Source organism: Elaeis guineensis, chromosome 8 (assembly GCF_000442705.2).
Source record: "Elaeis guineensis isolate ETL-2024a chromosome 8, EG11, whole genome shotgun sequence".
Classification (NCBI taxonomy): domain Eukaryota; kingdom Viridiplantae; phylum Streptophyta; class Magnoliopsida; order Arecales; family Arecaceae; genus Elaeis; species Elaeis guineensis.
In genome coordinates, this window is record NC_026000.2 from 73,016,057 (window position 1) to 73,032,235 (window position 16,179).

Genomic DNA, 16,179 nt, shown 5'->3' on the forward strand with positions numbered 1-16,179 from the left:
CTGTGTACAGTCATGTTTCAATTTAGCAAAATCTTGGCCAGGGTAGTCCTTGTGAGGAGTCACAGGACTGTTTGAGTTGAGCACGATTCGGATGATTTGATCAGGGTTGACAGTTTAACCCTGAGTCATCCTAAACACAGGGGTCAAAAGGATGAATTATACAGTAACTATATTCATGTAGGTTCTGAGTGTTGTGATTGTGACTCTTCGACCTATCCAGACGTCGGATATCATTGCTAGATGGTCACTTCGATTAGTACAGAAATTGGTTCCTGTGCTACCGGCTTAGGTTCGAACCTGTGGGGTCACACACATTAGAGATTCCTATCTGATCTGATGGCTGATGTAGAATCCTACATGTTTGGAACTCAGTGATCAAGAATCAAGATTCTCTGATCATGAGTTCCACACATTATGGGTACTGGAGTCAAGAGTCCCACTGGTTGGAACTTTTCCATCAGGGTTACATATCGATGAATTCTGATGCCCGATTGCCCATCGGATTTGGACTCAGTATTTATGAGAGATTTAATTAGTGATTTGATCACTAATTACCTTAATTTGATGAAGTAACTATTTTTGGATCAAGTCCAATTGAATTGGATTCAGTTGGGTTTGACCCGATTAGGTTAAGAGTTGACCTAATCATCGAGATGGTTTGGTCCCTGATTTGATCAGGGGTTGGGCTTAGTCAATTCTTGATTTGATTAGAATTTTATTGAGCCTAATTAAGCCTAATTTAGTTGGGTTTAAATTAGTCTAATTGGACCTAACTTATTTGGTTCAATTAGGTTGGATTAAATAATTAAATGACCTTGACCCAATCTCCATATGCCACCTCACTTCCATTGCACCCATTTGAATTCATGAGAAGAAACTTCTCATAAATTTTTTCCTCATGCCAAGCCCTCTCCATGCCCCACTTTAATGTTCCATATGAATGGATAAGGATGATTGGTTGGCCATTCAAATTCAAAATAAAGTTTGAATTTGAATGGGCAATCAATCTTTGCACCTTATCCCTTTTTTTACGTCCCATTTATTACATGAGAAAAGATTTCTCATGAAATCACTCCATGCATAATTTAAGCCACGCCTCATGCCTTTAGTAGATAAGGGATGAGTTGGTGTCCATTTGAATTCAAAATTTGATTTGAATTCAAATGTGCAATTACTCATCTTTATTCTTTCTTTTGGATAAGACATTTGATGTTGTTATAAAAGGAGGAGAAGAGTGGGGCGTGTAAGAAGAAGAAGATTTTTGGAAAAAAATTCTGGGGCATGAGAAATCTTGTGCATGAGAAGGAAGTCCATATCCTTTCAAGAAAAAAAGAAAGAAAAGAAAGAAAAGTGGGTGCAAGGTTTCCGGTGAGTTCCCTAGAGTTTTAGCCTGGGGTTCGGAAAGAGAGAAAGTGAGCTATAAGTGTCGTAAGCCCACAAAATCTTAGAGAGATCTTCAACATTCTCTCAAGCATGTCTGTTGATGATCCAGATCATCCGAAGAATCGACAGACATCGATCGAAGAAGTTCGATCAGCATCGACCGTCAAAAGGGCTCTACAATGAGCTAGCACTCATGAGGAGTCGATTAGACCGGAAGCTTCATGTGGATGATCCACAGAGGCTAGATATGCTGTGTGGCTGTGTCGCAATGATCAGACTCTCCTGACAGTGATCAGATTGTGGTAATCTACTACTCGCATAAAGGAATTGTGTTCTGAACACATTACAGTAAAGTGTTTACTGTTTGAATTTGAAATTCAAATTTAAATGAATGCATGATATATATCATATTTAGATCCTAGTATAGAATAAATTCATGTTAATTAATTAGATTAATTAATATTTTTTCACTGTAAAATCATAATTTTGAAAAAGTTTTAAAATTACCATTTTACCCCTACACTGAATTTTTCCCATAATGAGACTGTCATAGAACCTTATAAGTATGAATCCATATTTTGGATCATACTCATTCATGATTTAATAATGTATGGGGTGTTTTGGATATGATGGATTGCTTATGAAGGTTGTGAGTAGGTCAATATGGAAACAATCACTCCTAGTAAGAGGAGATCACATCCTATCTGCTTCGATCGAATAATGATTCAGGAAGACTTTGATCAGAGCATTATGAAAAATTAAAAATGATTTTTAATATTTCATAAATCAAATCATTATTATCTGATCGAGAGAAATATGAATATAAAATTAGGTTTGATATTTTTTCATACTCAAACTTATATTCGGGATGCAGGATGATCGTAAGATCAAGTTGCATGGTAATTTTCCACTGAAGGGTATTTTTGATATTTTCATCAAAATTCTATATCTTTTAGGTAGAAATGATACGTTGCTAGATGTCAATCATATTTTGTGAGTTTGATCGAATTAAAGAGTTTAATTCGATCATTAATTAGAAGCTATTCTGATTGATCGAAACGGATCAGCTTGATTTGACCTAAATCAGCTCATTTGTGTTCTAACCAAATTAGGTCAAATTGCACCCGGACTCACTGCTGGCTAGATGTGGAACCCAATGGGTCACACACAAAGAGAATTGATCATGGGTTTAATTTGATTAAACCATGTTTGCAAGTTGAACATGATAGCACATGTTGCAAACCCTAGCATCTAGATTCGAATCAGATTCAAATCGGGTTTCGATTTGGGCTAATTTAGAACCAATTTGAGTCAAATTGGATTTGGTCTTGAAATGGGTTTGAAGTATTCTGATTGGGCTTACTGTTGGGTGCCAAAAACTAGGGAACCACATGCCTAAGAGTCTCTCTCTTGGCGTGTGGATTTAAATCCATGCGCATGTGCCACATGGTGCATGGATGGAGTTGGCGCCCCCCTTAACTTTGTCTTATCTATTTTTCTCTATGGCTTTTATTCTACGAAAGATTTTCAAAAATCTTAAGAGGAAACTAAGAGTCCTTCTGAGTATTAAACTCTTCATAGAAAAATTAGGAGAAGAGATAAGGATGTATCCATGCGCATGTGCCACATGGTGCATGGATGGAGTTGGCACCCCCCTTAACTTGATCTTATCTATTTTTTCTCCATGGCTTTTATTCTACGAAAGGTTTTCAAAAATCTTAGGAGGTGCCTAAGAGTCCTTCTGAGTATTAAACTCCTCATAGAATAGTTAGGAGAAGAGATAAGGATGAAGCCATGCGCCACCCTTTGGAAGCGCCCTTTTGGACCAAGTCAAATCTCAAGGTTGTTTTGAATTGTTCCACACCCCTTATCTCTTCCACCCTTCCTGAAGTTGGTGCACTCTACCTTGGCCATTGGATGGGCTTCCTTCCAGATCCAAACGCATGGGTTGATGGCACCAATAAGAGAAGCATTGCGACTTCTCATGTGAACACCGTAAGTTGAGTTCGAAGAGTCCTTCTGAAATAAGGCACCTCTTCAACCCAACTTTGATGTCCACATGGCTTTTTCTCATCAAATGGAGTATAAGAAATTGAGAGGAGGCATGGGATGAGGTGTGAGTGGGTGTGAGATGCTTGGTTTGCACCCCTACATGCAATATAAATAGGGGTGCACGTCGAGGAGTCATCGCTCATTCCAAACTCTTCCTTCTTTCTTACAATAGGCTCATCTTGTCCAATTCTCTTTATTCTTCTTCTCTAGCCTAGACAAGGTTTTGATAAAGGACAAGAAGTCTTCCAAAATGCTTAAAGAATTAGAATAAAAATTAAGGTGACAAGGAGCAAGAAAGGAAGGCAAGAAAAGGTCCAACAGTGTGACAGCAAAGCCAAGAAAGGAGATTCTGCCCAAATTGCATTTAAATTCTGATAAATTAGAATTTAATTGTAGAGAATATTTAAATAGGTGCTAGTGGGTTGATCGAGTCCCCATGTGGGTCAATGTTGGAGGGTGAACATGTGGGCACCTGGTGGAAACCCTGACGGACTGCTACCGACGATCGAGCACAAATTAGGGTCTAGCGATAAGAGGTATGTTTCTATACCTTATATTATGATATTAATGCATATTATATGGTTTAAATTTTGATAAGGTAATCTTGGAGTTAGGTTTTGATTTTATGATTTCATAATAATTGCTTTGAAATCCGTGCTTCTACCTTGACACTAAACCCTACAGTGGTATCAGAGCCACCTTGTTAGAATTAAATCATATGATGATATGTTAATGATTTAATGGCAATATCATAATTTATAATTTTTATATGATATTAATATGATGAGATCATATTCATTATTTCATAATTAAATTATGATGTATATAATTATGGAATATTGCTTTGTCATATTGAATTGTGTTCACTATGATGCTAATTTCTTTTATTCATGCATTTAGTATGATATAGAAATTAAATATGCATTGAGATCTAAAAAGCCCTCTGTAAAATGATATTAAGTTGTAGTGTAATTAACCAATAGAAGAACCAGTCCAGATGTCTAATTGATCAATCGATGTCTAGGAAAGTGGTTCATGATTGGTAAAGAGAACATGGTTTATAATTGGTTCCGTTGTCTGACCTGGCCAATTTATTGGTGTCTAAGGAAAGCAACAGGGGGACCCCCACCTCTTTCCCACTTACCTGGCTGATTAGATTAATTTAATTCTTTGCTGGGATGCTTGGTGTTATATTTATTACATTATGGCCTTCCTTCATGCTAGGACATTATTATGTCACGAATCATATTAGGTTTGTTATGTAAGCACAAGACCAATTATGAAAACTGACATAATATTGTTTCGACGCATTGAGATGCTTACAGCATTTTTGAGTATAATGCTTTATTGTGTAACCACAAGAGCATTTATATTCTATTTTGACTGTATTGAAATGAAGGGTCCTACTTAACTAAAATATTATGGTTTGTTGTATAAACATAAGGCTATTAATGTTTTAGAGGCCAGGGTTTTTTATTGAGAATTGCATGAGATGCAATTGAAAAGAGTCTCCTACCTTTAAACTTATAAAAGGTTTGTTGTGCAACCACAAGATCTTTTATAAGGAATTAGGGTCTCAATCCCACTAAGAAAATCAATCAGGGTTTTCTCGAACATCATACTAGAGGGTTATGATGTCTGATAAAATAGTGAGAGACACAATAAAATTAAAGTCCTAATTTAATTGTGCATATCATCTTGAGTTATTAGCTTATGTAATGTTCTTTATTATGTAGATTAATGGCTTCCTCACTTTCACTTCGCTCCATTTTGGATACAAATAAATTGACTGGTACCAACTATGTGGACTGATTGAGAAATCTTAAAATAGTACTAAGTCAAGAGAAGCTTTCTTACATCCTCGATACCCCTGACATTGAGCCAGTTGGAGAGGATGCCACAGAGGAAGAAAAAGCCACATATAGGATGTGGCAAAATGATTCTTTAACTGTCAAGTGTATCATACTTACCTCTATGACAAATGAGTTGCAGAGGCAGCATGATAGCATGGACACTCATTCTATATTGCTCAATTTAAAAGAGCTTTATGGGGAACAGAGTAAGACTACTAGATATGAGATATCTAAGCAGTGATTTCGTGCCAGACTGGCAGAAGGGTCATCCGTACAAAACCATATTTTGATGGTTACTGACCTGATCACTCGATTAGGTCAATTAGGTTTTGTTATGGATGGAGAGTTGAGTCAGGATCTAATCCTGCAATCACTCCCAGAATCATTTTTTCAGTTTGTTGTGAACTATCACATGAACAAACTAAATTCTTCGTTGCCTGAGCTGTTAAATATGCTCAAGACAGCAGAGAGCCATATCAAGAAGGATAAGGCTCCTCTTCTTCTTGTGGATGGGATCTCCAAGAAGAAGGCAAGCAAAAAGGGTTCTAAAAGGAGGCTGAACCCTAAAGGTGGTATAAATAAGAGGAAGAAGGAAAGAAGACCTCCGGACAGTCAACCTGCTTTCACTGCGGCAAGGCAGGTCATTGGAAATGGAATTGCAAGGTTTACCTTGCAACAGTGAAGATTGGTGCAAATAATGCACCAAAAGGTATGTATGAGATACATACAATATTAACATTGAATTCTTCCATTTCAAATTCTTGGGTATTGGATATCACCTGTGGTTTTCATATCTGCAAATCGTTGCAAGGGTTGCAGAAAATTAAAAGTTTGAAGAAGGGAGACTTCGAGCTCTACGGTGCTGGAGGAGAGTCCATCCAAGTAGAAGCTGTAGGGATAAATATCTTGAAGTTTCCTTCTGGGAAGATCTTAGAGCTAGCAAATTGTTATTACATACCTAAGATCATTAGAAATATTATATCTGTACCCTTATTGATAAAATAAGGATATAAAATATTTATAACGAGCAATGGTTGCTCGATTAATTTTTTTAATGAAATAATTTGCTATGGCATTTTTGACAATAGTTTGTTGACTCTATATTTGAATGATAATATTTTTCATGTTGATGAAAATAGAAAATGTAAGAGAGATAATATAAATAATACCTTACTTTGGCATTGTCGACTTGGTAATATTAGTGAGACCAGGATTAACAAGTTATACAAAGAAAATTTCTTTGATCCTTATGATTGTGAATCATTAGGAACTTGTGAATCATGTCTCATGGGTAAAATGACCAAGACTTCATTTAGTGGACATGGAGATAGGACAAACAAGTTGTTAGGACTTGTACATACAGATGTATGTGGCCCTATGACAACCCAAGCCAGAGGTGGATACTCTTATTTTATTATATTTACAGATGATTTATCTAGATTTAGATATGTGTATCTTATGAAACATAAATTCGAAGTCTTTGATAAATTCAAAGAGTATCAAAGTATGGTCGAAAAATAAACTGAAAAAAATATAAAAATCCTTCGATCTGATCGAGGAGAATACTTATCCAATGAATTTTTAGACCATCTTAAGGTAAAGAGAATTATCTCTGAATGGACACCTCCCTATATGCCACAATTAAATGGTGTAGCCGAAAGGAGGAACCGTACCTTATTAGATATGGTGCGATCCATGATGTGCTTCACTGAGTTGCTTATTTCCTTCTGGGGTCATGCTTTAGAGACCGCAATAATTATCTTGAATAGAGTACCTTCTAAATCTGTATCTAGCACTCCATATGAGATATAGAGAGGTAAGAAACCCAATCTTAAATATTTTAAGATATGGGGATGTTCAGCATATGTCAAAAGAAATTTTGGACATAAGCTAGATGCTAGAGCAGATAAATGTTTGTTTGTAGGATATTCGAAGGATAGTATAGGATATCTATTCTACCACCCTACTGAATAAAAGGTGTTTGTAAGTAGGCATGCCACTTTCATGGAGAAAGAATTTATCCTAGAAAGAGGCAGTGGAAGAAATATTGAAATTAATGAAGTTCAAGAAAAACAAAGAGATATTTGTCAACCAAATATTTACATAAATTAGAAAGAACCAGAACACATAACTCCTATCCATAGGTCAGATAGGGTACGATATGTACCTATAAGGTATGGGTTCATTATTGAGAATAATGAAGCCCAAGTCATTGAGAATGACGAACCTTTGACCTATACGGAAGCTGTCATGAGTAAGGACTCAGATAAATGGTAGGATGCCATGAAATTCAAGATGGACTCCATGTACACCAACAAAGTATGGACTTTGGTTGATGCACCAAAAGGGATAAACCCTATTGGGTGCAAATGGGTCTATAAGAAAAAGATTGGAGCAGATGGTCAAATAGAAACCTATAAAGCTAGATTGGTAGCTAAAGGTTTCAGGCAAAAATAGGGTATTGATTATGATGAAATTTTTTCACCTGTTGCCATGCTCAAATCTATTCGGATTATGCTTGCAATAGCAGCATACTATGATTATGAAATATGGCAAATGGATGTTAAGACCACCTTCTTGAATGGTTTTCTAGAAGAGGAGGTCTACATGTCACAGCCAGAGGGTTTTGTCTCAAATGACAGACCAAATCAGGTATGTAGGCTTAAGAAATCCATTTATAGATTAAAGTAAGCCTCAAGGAGTTGGAACATCTGCTTTGATGTAATAGTTAAAGAGTTTGACTTCATCAAGAATGTGGATGAACCGTGTGTATACAAGAAGACTAGTGGGAGTGCTATAGTTTTCTTGGTTCTGTATGTGGATGACATACTCCTCATTGGGAATGATATCCCAATGTTACAATCAGTCAAGTTAGGGCTATCTAATAAGTTTTTCATAAAGAACTTGGGAGAAGCATCCTATATGTTTGGAATTAAGATCTATAGAGGTAGATCTAAAAGGATGCCAGGCTTATCTCAGTCTAAGTACATTGACTTAATACTGAAAAGATTCAGTATGGATGGGAGTAAAAGAGATTACTTACCCATGAGTCAAGGCATACATCTCTCTAAGAAGATGTCTCCTAAGACACCTGAAGAGAGAAATATAATGAGTTCTATTCCTTATGCTTCGACTGTAGGATCAATAATGTATGCTATGTTATATACCAGGCCTGATGTAGCTTATGCCTTAGGCATAGCCGTAGATTTTAGGCTAATCCAGGAGAGGATCATTGGAATGCTGTAAAAAATATTCTAAAGTACTTAAGAAGGACTAAGGATATTTTTCTTATATATAGTGGATCTGATCTTAAACTAGAAGGATACTCTGATTCTAGTTTTCAATCAGACCCAGATGATAGCAAATCCATTTCAGGGCATGTCTTTATTTTGAATGGTCGAGCAATGAGTTGGAAGAGTTCTAAGCAGCAGACTGTAGCTGACTCAACCACAGAAGTAGAATACATAGCTGCAAGTGAAGCCGCCAAGGAAGCTATCTGGATGAAGAAGTTCATCACTGAATTAGGTGTTGTTCCTGAGATTGAGAATCCAGTACCATTTTATTGTGATAATACTGAAGCAGTTGCTCAAGCAAAGGAATCCAGGTCTCACCATAAGTCCAAGCACATTTTGAGATGCTTCCATCTCATTCGTGAAATAATTGAAAGATAAGATGTTATTATTGAACGAGTAGACATAAAGAACAACATAGCGGATATGTTCACTAAAGCTTTATCATAGCAACAGTTCGATCGCCACCTCGATTGTATGGGGTTGAAATATAAGGAGATTGGCTTTAATGCAAGTGGGAGATTGAAAGGAATATGCCCTATAAGCCAATCAAAATGTGTAATTTGATGGATATTCTTTTGTCTCCCAACTCATGTACTGATGTTTTAAATAAATAAAGGCATTTAGTTCATCATATGCTGTGTCATATTTTTGATTATGATGAACTCCATAAATTAGGGCTATGGTTTTAGGGTTATGATGTGATCATATCAGTAAGACCTAAAATCTTAAAATCCTAATTTTAAATATTTCTAGTCGATGGAACATTGAGTAGGGATCAATATTTCTAGTAAGACTGGTACATCCTGTGTATGCTCGGTGGAGAGGGTAATTGATCTCACAATTACTTGTATATGACACTAATATAAGGATGTAAGTGCTCATTAGAGAATGAGTTCACTGAATTGATCCAATTAAAGAACATCTGATGGAGTCATATCTACACGTCAACAGATGTTTCTCATAGTGGGAATTGTGCATGTAAATCTTTTGATTTGAGACTGCCATAGAACCTTATAAGCATGAATCCATATTTTGGATCATACTCATTCATGATTTAATCATGTACGGGGTGTTCTGGATATGATGGATTGCTTATGAAGGTTGTGAGTAGGTCAATATGGAAATGATCACTCCTAGTTAGAGGAGATCGCATCCTATCTGCTTCGATCGAATAATGATTCAGGTGTTGGGAATAGTGTCCTAAAGTCAATCGTCAGCCTGTTGACGGTTGTGCTCATTTTTATATGTTGGGTATAAATTACGCGCAGCCGAAATCGACAGCAGAACGGCTCCGCCCGGACTCCTACGGGAGCCGGGCTCCTCCTTCAACAGCAGAACGGCTCCGCCCGGACTCCTACGGGAGCCGGGCTCCTCCTTCAACAGCAGAACGGCTCCGCCCGGACTCCTACGGGAGCCGGGCTCCTCCTTCAACAGCAGAATGGCTCCGCCCGGACTCCTACGGGAGCCGGGCTCCTCCTTCAACAGCAGAACGGCTCCGCCCGGACTCCTACGGGAGCCGGGCTCCTCCTTCAACAGTAGAATGGCTCCGCCTGGACTCCTACAGGAGCCAGGCTCTGCCATCGACAGCAGGGTTGCTCCGTCCGGATCCCTATGGGAGCCAAGCTCCGTCCTCAGTCTCCGACCTCAGTATCAGCTGCTGGAGCCGGACTCCACCCACAACCTCGTCCGAAAGGGGGACTCCTCCCGGACTCCTACAAAGGCCGAACTCCGACTACTGCCGAGCCATGGTCAACAGATTCGTGTCCTTTGGCAGATAACAATAACTGCCATGATCCTGTTCCACTTCCTATAGCGGATTCCACGCGGCTCCACCTTCCCCTACGACAGGTGCTGCACGATCCCACTACCCTCTGACAGGCTGTGTCGACAGCTATGATGCTGCTCCGCTCCCTGCGGCAGGTGCTGCACGATCCCACTACTCGTTGACAACTAGCAGTAACGGACGCCGCTCCACTTCCTGCAACAGGCCCTATGTGGCGGGCCATGATGATGGCCACGTGTCTGCTCCATTATCTTTCGCAATCAATTCCCCTGACCATGGGCGGCCCACTACCAGGCGGTTACAAACGTCGCCATCAGTCCGTTGCCTCCCCCGCCTATAAAAGGGGGACTCAGATACGTTATTCTTTAAGCTCTTTTGCCTTATCTCAAAACTCTGCTAAACTCTTCGTTCGAGCACTCCATTCTTGTTGAGGCAGAGAACTGACTTGAGCGTCGGAGGGTCTTGCCGGAGCAACCCCACCTCCGGTTTAGACTTCCCTTGCAGGTCCCGGCGGCGACCGCGGCTTCCTCAACTCCAGCTTCTCCGGCACAGGTGGATTTTTGCACCAACAGGATTGGCGCTAGAGGAAGGGCCTGTGTCTTCGCAGCACCCTTGTTCTTGAAGGAGCGCTCAACGGTCCCGCTTCCGGCCATCTTTTCCGGCACCCAATCCTCTTTTTCTCATTCGATGCCCTCCCGTGAGGTTTCCGCACAGCTACCTCCGGCTATGGTTGATAATAAAGGGTGGCCGGATGACCAGCCTTCGCCGGATTCCGTCAACGTCATCTCGGGAGAATCCCGGTCGGAGGCAACCAGCACATCAACTGCACCCCTCAAGCGGCAAAAAGTTGAAGAGCCCATAGCCTTCACTGAAGAAGACGCCCAGGGAGTCCAATTCCCTCATAAAGATGCGGTCGTAGTTTCCTTGAACATAGCAAATTATGATGTCCATCGCATTCTCGTCGACAACGAAAGTTCGGCCGACATCTTATTCTACAGCGCCTATTCGAGAATGGCCACTCTTGGCGGTCATCTAAGGCCGATGTGCTCTCCCCTGATAGGGTTTACTGGTGATGCCATTCCGACGGAAGGAATGATAGCTCTAACTGTGACCGCTGGTCAGCATCCAAAGCAGTCCAGAGCCCTGGTGAATTTCCTGGTGGTAAAGGCGCCGTCTGCCTACAATGCAATTCTCGGCCGACCCGGCCTCAATGCCCTTAGGGCCGTTGTTTCAACCTACCATTTGAAGTTGAAGTTCCCCACTGACCAGGGGATTGGAGAACTTCGGGGAGACCAAGCGCTGGCCAGGCACTGCTACAATATTGCCCTGCAAAGAAGCGATCAAGCGGACCTCTGTCCAGTCGATGGGTTGGATGCGCGCGACGACCTCACTGAAGAGAGGGGCGGCCCGATCGAGGACCTAATACCAATTCCTTTGAATGATGGGAATGCGGAGCATGTGGTGTTAATTGGCTCCAACCTGGAGGAGGAGGTGCGGACGCATCTCGTGGATTTTCTCCGAAGGAATGCGGACGTTTTCGCATGGGTCCCGGCGGATATGCCGGGGATTGAGACAGAAGTCATGGAACATCATCTGGCGGTCGACCCTAAACATCGGCCAACAAAAGAAAAAATCCGGAGTCATGCCCCGGAGAGGCAGAAGGCGATAGCGAGGAAGTGGATAAACTTCTCAAGGCCGGATTCATCAAGAAGGTCAATTATCCAGAGTTTATCTCCAATGTTGTCTTGGTCAAGAAAGCAAACGGCAAATGGAGGATGTGTATCGACTTCAAAAAGCTGAATAAAGCTTGCCCAAAGGACAGCTACCCCCTTCCTAGGATCGACCAACTGGTGGACGCTACCTCGGGCCATGAGCTTCTCACTTTCATGGACGCATTCTCCGGCTATAACCAGATTAGAATGGCATCGGAAGATGAAGAAAAGACTGCTTTTATCACTAATCGCGGCCTTTACTGCTACAGGGTTATGCCATTCGGCCTCAAGAATGCGGGTGCAACCTATCAACGACTGGTGAACAAAATCTTCAAGGAGCAGATCGGCCGAAATATGGAAGTTTATGTGGACGATATGCTCGTGAAAAGTAGGTCTTCCGGGAATCATGTCACCGACCTCGAAGAAACCTTTGGCGCTCTTCGAAAGTATAGAATGAAGCTGAACCCAACCAAATGCGCCTTTGGGATAACCTCGGGGAAGTTCCTGGGCTTCATGGTATCAGGGCGTGGGATCGAGGCCAATCCGGAGAAAATCCATGCCATCCAAAATATGATTGCCCCAAGATCGATCAAAGAGGTTCAGTGCCTCACGGGAAGAGTTGCGGCTCTCAATCGCTTTGTCGCAAGGTCGGCCGAGCGATGTCTGCCCTTCTTCCAAACTCTCAAGCAGCCGAAAAACTTCTGTTGGACCCCTGAATGCCAACAGGCATTCGAAGAGTTGAAAAGCTATCTTGGCTCACCCCCGCTGCTGGCAAAGCCCGAGCCCAAGGAGGAATTATTTTTGTACCTGGCAGTCTCTCCCACAGCCCTTGCAGTCGTCCTTGTTAAGGAGGAAATGAAAGTCCAGCGATCGGTCTACTACATTAGTCGCATGTTGAGGGACGCCGAGACCAGGTATACTAAATTAGAAAAACTGACCTACGCGTTGTTGATTGCAGCTCGGAGACTCCGACCTTACTTTCAAGGGCACACGGTGACGTTACTCACCGACCAACCGATCAAGGCGGTTTTACACCGAGCTGATATCTCCGGAAGAATGGCGAAATGGGCCATCGAGCTCACAGAATTCGACATCAACTACAAGCCTAGACCGACGATAAAAGCCCAAGTGTTGGCGGATTTCATAGTAGAATGCACCATCCCCGAGGAGGCCGAACCTGAGCAAAACAAAACTGACGACCTGAGGACCCAACCGAACTCCCCCGACGAAGAAGCCAGTTCGTCCGATAACTTTTGGACCCTCCATGTGGACGGATCGTCCAACATGGCAGGCGCGGGTGCAGGCTTGATCTTGACCAGCCGGAGGGAGTCATTGTGGAGTATGCTCTGCGTTTCAAATTCCCCGCAACGAACAATGGAGCGGAGTATGAAGCTCTGATCGCAGGGTTGAGGATCGCTAAGGAGCTTGGAATAGGTCAACTCTGGGTGCACAGCGATTCCCAACTTGTGGTGGGGCAGGTCAGCGGGAGCTTTGAAGAACGGGAGGACAGTATGGCCAAATATCTCGAAAAGGTGAAGGAGTTCATCCCTGCCTTTGGCAGTTTCGACATCAGGCAAATTCCAAGGTCGGAGAACATCAGAGCCGATCTTCTCTCCAAACTGGCGACATCGGTTCCGGCCGAATTGCCAAAGGGCGTCCTCTTTGAAGTTTTAAAACAATCGAGTACGAAAGAACTGCGACTCGTAATGGAGATCAACCACGAGCCCAGCTGGGTCGACCCGCTAATAACTTATCTCAGAGATGGGATTCTCCCCCAGGATGCGAAAGAAGCCCAGAAACTCCGAAATCAAGCCTCCTGGTACATCCTTTATGGAGGCAAATTATACAAAAGATCGTACTCCTTGCCTCTCTTGAGATGCCTCCGACCCTCAGAAGCTGACTGCGCTTTATGGGAAGTGCACGAGGGAGCTTGCAGAAGCCATTTAGGTGCCAGGTCTCTATCCCACAAGCTACTCCGCCAAGGGTATTACTGGCCAACAATGCACCATGATTCAATTGAATATGTCAAAAAGTGTGATCGATGCCAGAGGTATGCCAACATCCAGAGACAACCTGCTACCAAGCTTACACCCTTGAGCGCCCCATGGCCTTTCGCGCAATGGGGAATGGATATTCTTGGCCCCTTTCCCATGGCGTCTGGTCAAAGGAAATTCCTCCTTGTAGCGATCGACTACTTCACCAAATGGGTCGAGGCTGAGCCACTAGCCAAAATCACAGAGGCGAAAGTGCAGGATTTCGTCTGGAAATCGATCGTGTGCAGGTTCGGTTTGCCTAGAACCCTCATCACTGATAATGGACGGCAATTCGCGGGAGCCAGATTTGCTGAATTCTGTGAAGACCTAAACATCTCCCACAAATTCACATCAGTGGCCCATCCCTAGGCGAACGAAGAAGCCGAGGTAACAAACAGAACCCTTTTGCAGGGGATTAAGACCAGGCTCGAAAGAGCAAAAGGGACTTGGGCGGACGAACTTTATCATGTACTATGGGCTTATCGGACCACCCAGAGGTTGCCTACAGGAGAGACTCCCTTTGCTCTAGCCTTTGGTACGGAAGCCGTCATCCCGATCGAGCTTAAACTCCCGTCGGCACGAGTCGTGGCATTCGACGAACCCCAAAACGCACAAAGTCTCAGAGCCAACCTCGACCTACTGGAAGAAAGGCGGGAGATTGCTCAGGTTCGAATGGCAGCCTACAGATAGAAAGTTGCCCGATATTACAATGCCCGAGTGAAGAACAAGGTATTCAAAGCAGGGGATCTGGTGCTCCGACGAGGTGCTGTCTCACAACCTCAGGACCGGGGGAAGCTTGCCCCAAACTGGGAGGGGCCTTATGAGGTCAAGGAAGTAGTCCGACCTGGAACTTATTATCTCAGGGAACTCGGGGGAGCTGACCTCCCGCGACCGTGGAGCTCAGAAAACTTGCGGATGTACTACCAGTGATTTCGTCCTAATCAAAAAATGTGTGCCCATTTGTCTTAGGACAATCCAAGCAGGCGGTATCAAAAACGAGAGGGAAACCTTATAAAAGTCGAAGGCCTGGTTCTTTTAGACCGGATGGGGGGAGAGGCCTTGCAACGCCCATATGTGCCCCCACAGCCCTGTTAGGGATAGGAGGAGAACCTCGCCCTAACTTGAGCAAAGTTGAAGGCCCGGTTCTTTTAGACCGGATGGGGGGAGAGGCCTTGCAACGCTCATATGTGCCCCCACAGCCCTGTTAGGGACAGGAGGAGAACCTCGCCCTAACTTGAGCAAAGTCGAAGGCCCGGTTCTTTTAGACCGGATGGGGGGAGAGGCCTTACAACGCCCATATGTGCCCCCACAGCCCTGTTAGGGACAGGAGGAGAACCTCGCCCTAACTTGAGCAAAGTCGAAGGCCCGGTTCTTTTAGACCGGATGGGGGGAGAGGCCTTGCAACGCCCATATGTGCCCCCGCAGCCCTGTCAGGAACAGGAGGAGAACCTCATCCTGACATGAGCAAAGTGGAAGACCCGGACTCCTACGGGAGCCGGGTCCCTACGCCAAGAAAACTTCACCCGGACTCCTACGGGAGCCGGGTTCTGCCGCAAAAAAGACTTCGCCCGGACTCCTACGGGAGCCAGGTCCCTACGCCAAGAAAACTTCACCCGGACTCCTACAGGAGCCGGGTTCCGCCGCAAAAAAACTTCGCCCGGACTCCTACGGGAGCCGGGTTCCGCCGCCAAGAAAACTTCACCCGGACTCCTACGGGAGCCGGGTTCCGCCGCAAAAAAGACTTCGCCCGGACTCCTACGGGAGCCGGGTCCCTACGCCAAGAAAACTTCGCCCGGACTCCTACGGGAGCCGGGTTCCGCCGCCAAGAAAACTTCGCCCGGACTCCTACGGGAGCCGGGTTCCGCCGCTAAGAAGGCTTCGCCCGGACTCCTACGGGAGCCGGGCTCCACCGCCAACGACAGCTACAGGACAACTCCGCCCGGACTTCTACGGAAGCCGGACTTTACTTATGACTTTGATTGCAGAAAAACTTTGCCCTGGCTCTTACGAGAATCGAGCTACTCCAACTCCCGGAGGGCTTCTCCGTTCGGACTATCAAGGGAGCCAAAC